Below are 12,120 nucleotides of genomic sequence, written 5' to 3' on the forward strand. Positions count from 1 at the left end.
TGATATTTACAGAGAATGTTCTTAAATACACAGAATACAATCCTAAATCAAAAATGTTAATTTCACCGCATTACAGTAGAAATGAACTTAGCGTCTCTAATTTTTGATCAGTTTAATACCTGAGTCTCATCAGTCAAAGACCCTCTAATTACCCGTCATTACTTTGTTAATAAATATGAAAATCATCCTCTGACATATGGTGAGATTGTGGATTCTACTGCCTGTAAAGCAAGGCCTTAGGCCCAGGAAATAGCTATACTAACTATTGAACTTGAAGTGTTCCAGCTGAAGTTGAAAAGGTTCATTCTTTCCTCTGCTAAAGCCAGTGCCAGATTTTTAAATAGCCTGCAATGAAAGTAAGACCTGAATGTGAATAAGAAAAAGGCTTTTGCTTGTTTGTTTTCAAATCAAAGGTAACAAGTATTTCTGTGTACCATGCCTCTGAGAGAAGTGAAAGTGAAGTGCCTCTGACAGAAAATTTTGAAGCTATACAGAAGAGCATTTATTTGCCAAATGGGTTGGCTGGAAACATTATTGAAGACTTCTACAGTGCATGCCTTTTTCAATGTTCATCTATGCCTACTAAGCTTTAATTGTATGGTATTTTCCTCAATTGAAAAAGCATTTGTTAGAAAAGAGGAAGAAGTGCTAGACACTTCATATTGTTCTGGTTTGTTCACTAGTCATTGCATTTGTTTCAATATTTTACTTCTACAGCACAAGCTTTCCAGTGTGAAAAAATCTTTTAAGCCTGTCATTGGATCTAGATAACGTTGGCTATATCTTCCTCCTCTCTTGAGTACCCTGCCATAACCTCTGACTCCAGATAGCAAAGTTCATCTTTACTACAAACCACCTTCCTTCATCTGGTGAAAGGTCTCAACAGAACCCCTATCCTAATAACCTTTCCTATGTTTCAGATGCTCACCAAACCCTCTCAGGTGCTGTGCCTGTAAATGGATACCATAAAATACAATCTGCTTGCCCGAGGGAAATTTCTGTTTGCCACCCAAACCCTTGGTATTCCAATAAAATTTATAAACCAGGATGCAAGCATGAGGGAAAGTCATGCATGTTTCTGCAGGACTTTTTTGCACACTGGTGAATTTCACCTGCCTTTCGTGCTTTTTTCTTAACTCATCCTTGATCTTAGCTATAGCCCCTGTAGCCTACTTATATCTCAGCTTGTACCCAACCACCCTATTCAAAGCTGCTGCTAAAATTATCCTTTTCATGATGCTAAGACCCTGCCAGACATTCATATTCAAATCAAACTCTTCATCCTCTGCTCCAAGTTCACAGTTCTTGTCTTAAATACAAGGCCCAAAAAACCCCAACACATACTTAAAACTTTGCTTTCAATTTGCTCTGATTATTTTAAAACTTCCCTTCTCCTCATCATGCTCTTCAGACTTTCACGTTTTTTATTTTCTGTACTATTTTAGTGGTCCATCTTGCTGACTGGATATAAAATCTTGAGTTCACAAATTTACATTCTTCCATAGAACACATGTGCTTGAAGAGGGGGAGGCCATGTCGGGTGAAGGGGAGTTTAATCACCACCTCTGTGAGGCCACAACAAAATCTGGGGAATGAATCACAGTTGTGTTGACACAGTTCATCACCCTTCTGAACATTTTAACTTGAAAAGAAAGACTTTTAACAGCCACTTAGACACCCAAATTTTAGGTCATCTTGCTTAAAAAATGGAGAAAATCCAAGCAACTTCAGTCTAAGATGGTGTCAAAGTATAGTCTTTCTAAAAAAAAATCAAATTTCCTGTAAAACTCTTCTGTTGTAAGAACAAAACAGATAAATAATTTGGGTTTTTTTCAGAGTGTGTTCTTGTTTTGTTTTCACTTCTGACTCAAAAAGCTTCTGACTCTGGCAAGCCAAAAAGAGAGCTGACAAAAAATAAAATATTAATGCCCATCTTAAGCCTAATTTTATACTCCTCTAATTCCTTCTCCTGTATCAGTGAATTCAATTATCTTACATTTATTTTAATTTAATCTGTTTAATCTCTCAGTACCCATCTGTGACTGACACAAGGCACTGTTGCCATTACCCTGCAACCATCGTCTGCTCTCCCGCACTTTTTATCACTAAGGGAGCTCATCCTTTCCATTTCCTACCCATCAACAGCCCAGACACCAAGGCAGAGATGGAAAAAAAAGATCAATTAAAAAATCAGTTTTATGAAATTCCCCACCTGGTAATGCATATTCTCTCTCAGACAGTCTTGTGTGTCGCTGAGTCTCTCCCTGCAGCAGCTTCCCAGGGTTATCAAAACAGCACTGAGAGTCCAGAGATGTTACCCATCATCATTTCCATGCTGAAAGCTGGGAGGATATCTGTTCCTTGACTATGCTTCACTTTAATTATCAGGTTGCAATTAACACCCTGCCACTCTTTTCTGTTTGCTCTGCTTTGCTCCATTTCCTGCAAACTGATTAAAAAAAAAAAAAAAAAAAAGAGAGAGAGAGAATGAGAATAAGGCTATAAGGCTTCCAGAACCTTAGTTTATCCAATAACATTATTTTATATCTGAAAGTACAATTTTATCTTTTAATTCTTTTTCTAATTATTTTCTGTGCCCTGCATTCAATATTTTCCAAAATTTGCCTATCAATGACATAAAAAGATTATCTTTTTCATGTTGCTAGAAGAGAGTCAGAGAGTTAAATCAATCTGAAATTATTCTAAACCTTCAGCTCATTTACCTCAGATTTACCCCAGCCTTATTTCATCCTCTTACTTCCTGATTCAGGATTCCTGTGTTACATAGTTGTTATTGAATGCCTAGGGTGAATAGTTCCAGATATTGAAGGAAGTTTAACACTTAAGTAAAATTTTGACATATTATTAGGTTTTTACTGTAGAAAAAGAGAAAATCTTTAAAGATGTTATGTTGAAATCTTGAAAGTGTTAACAAATGTTTTATCTAAGGATCAAACACCTTTTGAAGAATTATAGGTAAAGCACAGCAGCTCTGCTGGGTTCAGCTTGTGCAATTTCTCCTTACCTAATGTCTTCTCTTTTTTTTTCCCCTATGTAGAAGGCTTAAAAACTCTCAAAATCACAGGCATTGGGGCAATTTAACTCACTCAGTTTCTACAGTAGGATTCAGTTTTCAGAAGCCTACAGATCCCTGGGAATTTTTCCATCATTCTTAGCTTTACAGATCATAGGCAAGATGCAACAGAGTTGGAACAGCTTATCCTCAAGACAACTGTCCTCAGGGGTTGGTAGGTGGTGCCAGGGATCAGAATGGTCCTCTTGTTATCCAAGAGGAGGCAGTCAGAGAACTGCTGGGACACTTGGATATTTATAAATCAATGGGACCAGATGGGATCCACCCTAGGGTGATGAGGGAGCTGGCAGATGAGCTTGCGAAGCCGCTCTCCATCATTTATCAGGAGTTGTGGCTCACTGGCGAGGTTCCAGGCAATTGGAAACTGGCCAATGTGACACCGGTTTACAAAAAAGGTAGGAAGGAGGATCCTGGTAATTACAGGCCAGTTAGCCTGACCTCAGTACCAGGTAAGTTAATGGAGCAGTTCATACTGAGTGCTATCACACAGCACTTACAAGATGACTGGGTCTGATACCCTGGCCAACACGGGTTTACAAAGGGTAGGTCATGTCTGACCAGCCTGGTCTCCTTCTATGACCAGGTAACTCATCTGGTAGATGCAGGAAAGGCTGTGGATGTTGTCTATTTAGACTTCAGCAAGGCCTTTGATACTGTCTCCCACAGCACACTCCTGGAAAAGCTGGCAGCCCACAGCTTGGACAGGAGCACTCTTCGCTGGGTTAGGAACTGGCTGGATGGCCGGGCCCAGAGAGTGATGGTGAATGGTGCAGCATCCAGCTGGCGACCAGTCACCAGTGGTGTCCCTCAGGGGTCTGTACTGGGACCAGTTCTATTTAATATTTTTATAGACGACATGGATGAGGGCATTGAGTCCTTCATTAGTAAATTTGCAGACGACACTAAGCTGGGAGCTTGTGTTGATCCATTGGAAGGGAGGAGGGCTCTGCAGAGAGACCTAGATCGGTTGGATGAATGGGCAGAGTCCAACAGCATGAAGTTTAATAAGTCTAAGTGTCGAGTTCTACATTTTGGCCACAGAAATCCCCTACAGCGTTACAGGCTGGGGACAGTGTGGCTGGACAGTGTTCAGGCGGAAAGGGACCTGGGGGTGCTGGTCGACAGCCAGTTGGATATGAGCCAGCAATGTGCCTTGGTGGCCAAGAAGGCCAATGGCATCCTGGCCTGCATTAGGAATTGTGTGACCAGCAGGAGTAGGGAGGTCATTCTTCCCCCGTACTCGGCACTGGTGAGACCACATCTTGAGTACTGTGTCCAGTTCTGGGCCCCTCAGTTTAGGAAGGATATTGAGATGCTTGAGCGTGTCCAGAGGAGGGCAGCGAGGCTGGTGAGGGGCTTGGAACACAAACCCTATGAGGAACGTTTGAAGGAGCTGGGGTTGTTTAGCCTGGAGAAGAGGAGGCTTAGAAGTGACCTTATTACTCTCTACAACTCCCTGAAGGGAGGTTGTAGACAGGTGGGGGTCGGTCTCTTCCACTGGGCAGCAACTGACAGAACAAGGGGACACAGTCTCAAGCTACATCAGGGAAGGTACACGTTAGATATTAGGAAAAAATTTTTCACTGAAAGAATAATAAAGTACTGGAATTGTCTTCCCAGGGAGGTGGTGGAGTCACCATCTCTGGATGTATTTAAAAAAAGACTGGACATGGCACTTAGTGCTATAGTCTAGTTGAGGTGTTAAGGCATAGGTTGGACTTGATGATCTTAGAGGTCTCTTCCAACCTCATTATTCTGTGATTCTGTGGAAGAAGACTGTTACACAGCAAAAAAGGCCATACAAAAATCACAAAAGAAACCCAAAGATGTAACTCTGTGTGTGAGTACAGTGAATTAAATAAACATTCTTTATATACAAAAAAATGCGTATTTAATATTCTGCCTACGTAGAAGAACAGAGTAGACCTCATAAACCAGCACGATATACCTGCTGACTCCCAGTATAGCAAGTCCTATTCCCCAACAAGGAAATGTTTCAACAGATGAAAAAGCCTGTCTGGTTCTGAACTCCCAGAGACTTGCTACACGGGTGAGAGGTGCTATCAGGGCACCAGTGCCAGGAACCAGGATTCAGCAGTCGTCCTGTAAACAAGTGCCTTTCCAACTCGAGTCTTGAAGCACAAAAAAGCAAGAGTGGCCCCAATCTCCACAAGTCATTGTACTGTAAATTGGGAAACCCCTTCTTCACTTGACCACTGAACATTCCCTTCTTCAGAACAATCCTCTAAAGGAGATCATCTCTTATGCTGCAATATTCAAGGTACATGTTGAACAGGGAAAAAAGCAAGAGTCATTGTGCAGTGGTTGATCTGCAGAGTCAATTCTCTCCCATTACATGAAATGTAACTAATGTGTAATTTAATTTTTGTAGAAGCCCTTCTTCAGTAGTTTATGACTGTTCCACTGTGCATAGTTATAGTAAAATTCAGATACTATACTTCATTATGAGTAAGGCTTAAGAAAAAATAAACTTGTTTTGTTTATCCTCAATCGAACTTTGAGTAGCACCAGCCTCCTCCTTTTGGAGTAGTAAATGGTACACGGGGTGGGGAGGTAATAGGCCCTCCCTTCTGCCTTGAATCCCCTCTTGCCATCTACGTAAATGCATATCCAACTGCAGTCACACTACAAGCTTCCAAAAGCAATTCCCTTTGCAGAGCACTCCAGCCAAAGCAAGGTTCTCCTATCCTTTCTCCTCTCCATGCAGGAATGGCCACCTGTGGCAGTACCCTCTGCTCCTCCAGCCATGTTACTATTTCACAGCAAGCTAATAGGAGCAAGAGGAAGCTAACTGCCTGGAATAAGAGGATAAAGGTAACGGAGCAGAAACAGAATAGGAAATATGAGACATTTTAATGCTGTTGTAACTGCCTGCTTCTAGCAATTTTTGGCCCCGTGATTGTCTGATCTAAGATTCAGACTCTTCTAAGTTAACTGAGCTGCATAACCCTGCACAGGGTGTTCAGGTTCCCTCTCCTCTGGGGAGCACTGTTCTCTTTCTAAGATAAAGATAACCTTATGTCAGTGTGACAGAAACTTGGGGACTCAGCTGCATTTTAGTCAAAACCCAGGTGAGATTAGGTTGAGTTTGAACCTCAAAGCAAGGGTAAATCTGAATTTGTATCCTCAGCTTATGGTGAAGCTCAATGCGGGCATCCAAAAATCAATGCACTAAATCTAAAAGCTTAGTATGGAGTCCCCCAACCTGCTTGCCCCTGATTTTTTTTCACTTCTTTTCTTTGACTCTGAGCAGTACTTTTCAATCAGTAACACACTGGTGTCACAGAAGGCTGTATATTCTCACAAACAACCCTGAGGACACTCGTTAACCTGAGGAATTCATTTTACATCTTGTCCATTATGCAAATAAGAGGTACAATTTGTTCTCGTTTTCTGTGTAGCATTATTGATTTACGTAACTCCAGGTTAGTCTCAACAACATACTTTTTAATCAGGAAAAAAAAAAGAAAATGAGGCTTCTGAGTTCAAATAAAAAGGAAAATGGAACCATAGTTTTTAATAAATTTAAAAAGTAGGTGAAACTGCAGCTAAATGCGCAGTATGAAAATTATATTGACCATACAATGTTTATGTGATGCTAATCACTGAAGTAAATTGCCCAGAATGGATGATAAAGTATTTATCATCTTAGGATTGATTACATAAGCAAAATGTACCTATTTTGATATACCAAAAATGGATTGTTCCCTGGGGATTTGATTAAATGACAGACTCCTAAATACTTCAAACTCTATGCTTTCTAAAACCTGCAGCAACTGATCCTTCCTAACAGAGCAGTTCTTAGCAGCCTTCTCATGGATCTCAGAGTCAGGTGTTCTCCAGTGCCACAGGGCAGAGGGAGTGAGGTCTCCAGCCACCCCCATCGTGCAATCCTTTGGGACAGCTCCAGGTCCTGTGCACACCCTGGTATTCACCACTCTACTTCTCAGTTCTTGTCCCGTTTCCTTCAGATAACATGAGTAAAAAGCTGAGTAACTTGCTAAAAACCACATATACAAAATCAGTTTTCCTTGCAGCTTGTGGAAAAGCTCGCAGCAAGCCAAGAGCAAATATAAATCATTTAAATTGAGGAACCAATCGATGCAGTGATCGTAAACCTGTGGCACAAATGCCAGCATTTGAACATGGTGCTTCATCAGGGGTACACATACACAAGTTGGGACCTCTTGCTGCTGCCCAAATGACATGGGCAGGCAGGGACAGAAGGCAGACCAGACAATATGGACAGGGGAAGAAGGAAGAACCCTTGAGCATAAAAGAGTTGGGGAGCAGCATCTATGAGAGGACAGGATTGAATACCTGCAAGACGTGGATTTTTCTTCCTCTGAACACAAAAAGCACATTCAAGCTTCTCTTTGAATTTTGTGTCCTCACAGGAATGCAGTTCACAAAAGTGTCCTTTGTATGAGTGATTACACAGGTTTTACTCTATATTCTCATCAGGATTTTACACTAGCTATTAAGTACAGAATGCCCAGGATCACAGTTACTGTAAGCTTTCCTTAGGGACTAGATAGGAAAATGGAAAAATAAATTAAGACCACCAGCCAAAACAGAAAAAAGTCACCCACAAGCAAGAGCCTTGAAGGATTTTGCATATTTTTTTCCTAAGGTGTAGAACCCCCAAAAAATACTCTCTTTTTTCTCTTCCAGTGAAGAGTGGATTTTGATGTTTTCATGGAATATTTAGGAATCTTGATGCAGCTATTAGAGAGTCACTTTCAGAGGTTTAAACAGGAAAATTCAAAAGCCTGTTAGGGAACTATATGAAATAAGAAATAATCTGTACTGATATAAGCTCTAATATCCTCCTGAGTCTGGGTTACAGTCACATTTTAAGGCTCTTTTACTACCTATTAACTTTCCTGCTTTGCCTGACAGAGAAAGGCACTAGAATGGATAAATATGGGAATGTTGCATTTTGTGGTTATGCAGCAGTGGTTTAAATAAAATTTTCACAATAAGGTAAGCAATGGAAAAGACCTGAGGCATTGTGAATATCTATCTTTGGAGATATTCAAAATCTGACTAGAAAATGAATCAGGTCACCTCCAGAGACCCTTCCATCATAAATTATTCTGTGGTTCTATGAACTCTGGGGTTTTGCAATCTAATAAAACAGTTGATTGAAGGGTTCGTATTTGACTGTAGCTTTGAACAATTACACTTTAAACCAAGCAAACCTGACTGTGACCAACTGCAGTGAACCAGGAGCACCTCTGGGACAGCTCAAGGCAGCAGCCCCTTCACCTGCCAGCAAAAGAGCTCCCACTACCCAAGGGAGCTGTGCCCAGGCACCCAAAGCTGCCACCTGCTCACCTCCTGCCTTTTTCAGGTTGAAACATCTCTTTAAGCATAAGTTATCACTGGAAGAATATAAAAATATTGTATTTCCTTTCAATGCAGCTTTCGAAATGCATAAATTGCTTTTTAACTCATTGGGACTCTGATACGTTTTTTAAAGCATTTTCTGTGTAATGTCAGTGGGAATTCACTCAACCTATCAGTTTAACAGTTCCTTTTAGGAGGATTCATACGTTAAGTGGTTGCTGGATCAGTTGGATAATGAGCATGGCAGCCCAGAAGGACGATGAGCAAAATGCTGCTAACTCACCCATCTGCCCTCCATGTGCGCCTCCATCCCCGGCTGGCACAGATCCGTGTGTATCACTTGGGCTGATCTCCAGTAGCGATCCCAGAACGCGCCATCCAGAGAGGAGGAAAAGGGCCAAGCGCACGGAGCCGTTCCCTTTGGCAGCGTCCCCAGAAATGTTTTCCTGACGTTTCATGCACGAAGATGCTGGCAAGTTTGCAAGTGACAGATACTGAAGGACTCACCATTGTGACACAGCGCAATAGCAAAGAGCTGGACTAATGGGCTGCTAAGCACCATCAGATTGCTTTGGCTACCACAGTTAGCTCCGTTGACCACAAGTTCTAAGAATTCAAATTTCAGCTTCTCAAAATGTGCGTGACTAACTACTTTAAATAAATTTAAAAAACAAACCCCCTGAAACCAAGCTTTTCCTAGAATGATGAAGGGATGAAGGCAGTCTTTGCTGAAGAAGACTGCCTAGCTCTTGAGCACTTTGGCTGTCAGTGGTGTCAGAAATATTGCTTACCTATGTTGAAGGTACTCTGTTCTCTAACATGTAAATCTCCTATCACAAGATTCTTAATGGAGAAAGCTATTCAATCACAGCAACAATCTTCTCATGTTTAAAAAAGGGAGCTGAAAGTTCAAAAATAGTTATAAGGTACGTCAAACACAGCTGATTCATTAACCAGCCACTTGCCTTACTCTCCTGAGGGCTGTGAAATATTCAGTTTTACTGCAGGAAAAAGGGAGACTAGCAGTACAATTTTTTCATCTCACTGTGCTTTCTGTCTGGGATTTAATCCTGCATATAGATACATAATATTATTCCCAACCAAGCTATCTGTTTTGCATCACAAAATGAACCGTTCCCCATTTGAAGGGCCTGTCAGTTATCCGTGTTTTGTTAAGCATAAAGCAATACTTGCTATTTCAAATCCCACACTGCTGACAGTTACTTCTTAGGAATCTGAATAAAGTCACTTGAATTATTTAGAATAGTGAATAGAATGCATTATTCCATTGTTCCATTTCTACAATTAAATCAAGATAACAAATGAACTTTCAGTTAAGTACTTGCCGATGTTTGACCCTGATTGAGATTGAGATAGAGGTAGATTCAACCCATGCTTCTTTGAGGAATAAATCATGATACTCAAAAAAAAACAGAGGTGAAAACCAGGGTATTCTGAAAACCATTTTAGGAACAAGGGCTGAGACACTCCAAGCAGATAGGAAATGTACAAGCAAAATGTAAAACCTAGTTAAGGCAGAGTTTTATTAGTATGGACCTGCTGGAGGACACATCTCTTGGATAAAACTGACTATGAACACTAATAACTGCTGCTCACATAGCCTAGAATTAATGTGTTTCCAGAAAGCAATTCAGTTGGCTGATAGATATACTGGGTTTTTTAATAAGATGTTTACCTTTTTCATTCAGAATTTAAGGAGGCACAAGATATTCCTGTATTTTTCTTCTGCATATTTTCTTGCTAAATTTTTTCATTTCCCCAAAAGTGTGGCCAACTCACAGCATTATGACTGCTCTAAGTGTGCTGCGAGTAATCATTTATGAGGTGTTTTGTTCTTCAGGCTTTTGAATCTTTTTCTTTAGAAACACAATATATTGTATTTTTTCAGAGAAGAATAATTCCTAGAGACATCTTCCCCATCATAAACATTTGATAGAATTAGCAGTTCAGTATAAAGAGATTAAACAAGCTAGAATAATGTCTATTCCAGACCAGAGATACACAGTAACAAAGGCTTAAGAGAAAAAATCATGGTACTAGAAAATGAAGTTTTAAAGCAGTTCTAAAATTCTCCATCATAAATCAAGATTATGTTTAAAAGTAATGATACTGGGAACAAGAAAGCTGCCTACAACCTGTAGCTTATGAAACTGTCAATACTTGAGTCACATTTAGCTCTAAAACACCACTTTTTTTGTAAAAGTGAGAAACAGTTTTGTTTTATGCATTACCATCAAAGATGAGGAAAATTTGTAATATAACTGTCTCAAAAAGATTTTAAAACCAAACATGGCACCTGAATTCAAATTTAATATGGAATTTCTCACTAATGGTTTTGACATATTCAAAGGATTACACTGATCTATGTGGAGTTTGCTGAAGCCACTTCTATGAAGTAACTTACTATTGTCCCCATGCTATTGTGGATGGTGTTACAGCAGAGATCTACAGAAACACCAAACTATCCAAAAGTTGTCAAATTGTCAGATTTTACCTTAAAAACACCCATTGGACCATCATCTTAAAACACATTTTGAAAGTACCTCTAAAAGAACAAACTGTATTCAATCATGTCAGTAACTATGCTCAGTAACAAAGATTACTGGGGTAGCAACGGGGCTCCTCAGAGGCTAACAGTCCTGAAATGAAATGAAATTCCAGAAAAACAGGAAGCAAACAAGCTCTCTTTTCCAAGCCACATTTGCTAACATGCTCATAAATAACAGACCTTCGCAAACATAAGCAACGTCTTGTTAAAGAGAAGCACTGCAATGGTTATACAATTTGTCCACAGAGAAAACATGACAGAACAAACTATATGTAACAGATTACAAAATGTTCATTAGTCACATTAGTAAATGTTCTGGGGCAGAACACTCTAAACCACTGGTAGAACTAGAAGGTTCCAGGTTCAACACTTATCTAACAAAATAGAGTCTCATGATTTTTACAACACAATTTTCATGAATTAAAATATATATATATAGAGAGAGAGAGAGAGAGAGAGAATCTATAGAGAATGTAAGTAAATATAGCACAGTGACAACCAAGAGAAGCAGATCTTTACCACCAGGGTGTTGACGAGGAAGCTAAGTGGCAATGAATACCAAATTTCCCTACCTTACCTCAGTTAGAGTTAAAAATAAACTCTGCCAGTCCAGAAGACTGCAGTGTGTCCTGTGTTATTAGTTTTTGTACAAAAGTGTGACAGTTTGGAGACTATGCCGGTGTCAACTCCTCAATTCCACAATTCCACTTGACTTGGAAAATAACCTTTACTATGGACTGAAGCATTCATTCTCCAATTGTAGCTTGACACTTAGGGAGAGACCACATCTAGGAAACCCTGGCAAAGAGATCAGTGCCCACAGTTACTGAATGGCTTAACCCCAGGAAAAGAATGGATTTACTACCAGGAGAGCCATTAGTTTTTCAGTTAGTTTCTTCATAAAAACTTGTTGAAGTAAGAGTCTGGGACTCCTGCTGTATATGCAGTAATGTAAAAATTGCAGTTTCTCTCCCTGCCATTCCAAACCAAATGTCAAGGTTCAGTTTTAAAAGTTTTAAAATTCCTTTTGAGCCAAAGAGTTCTGTTTGCCTCTAAAAGCAAAAGCCCAGCAAGAAGAAATATG

The sequence above is a fragment of the Hirundo rustica genome, chromosome 9 (assembly GCF_015227805.2).
Source record: "Hirundo rustica isolate bHirRus1 chromosome 9, bHirRus1.pri.v3, whole genome shotgun sequence".
In the NCBI taxonomy this organism is placed as follows: Eukaryota; Metazoa; Chordata; class Aves; order Passeriformes; family Hirundinidae; genus Hirundo; species Hirundo rustica.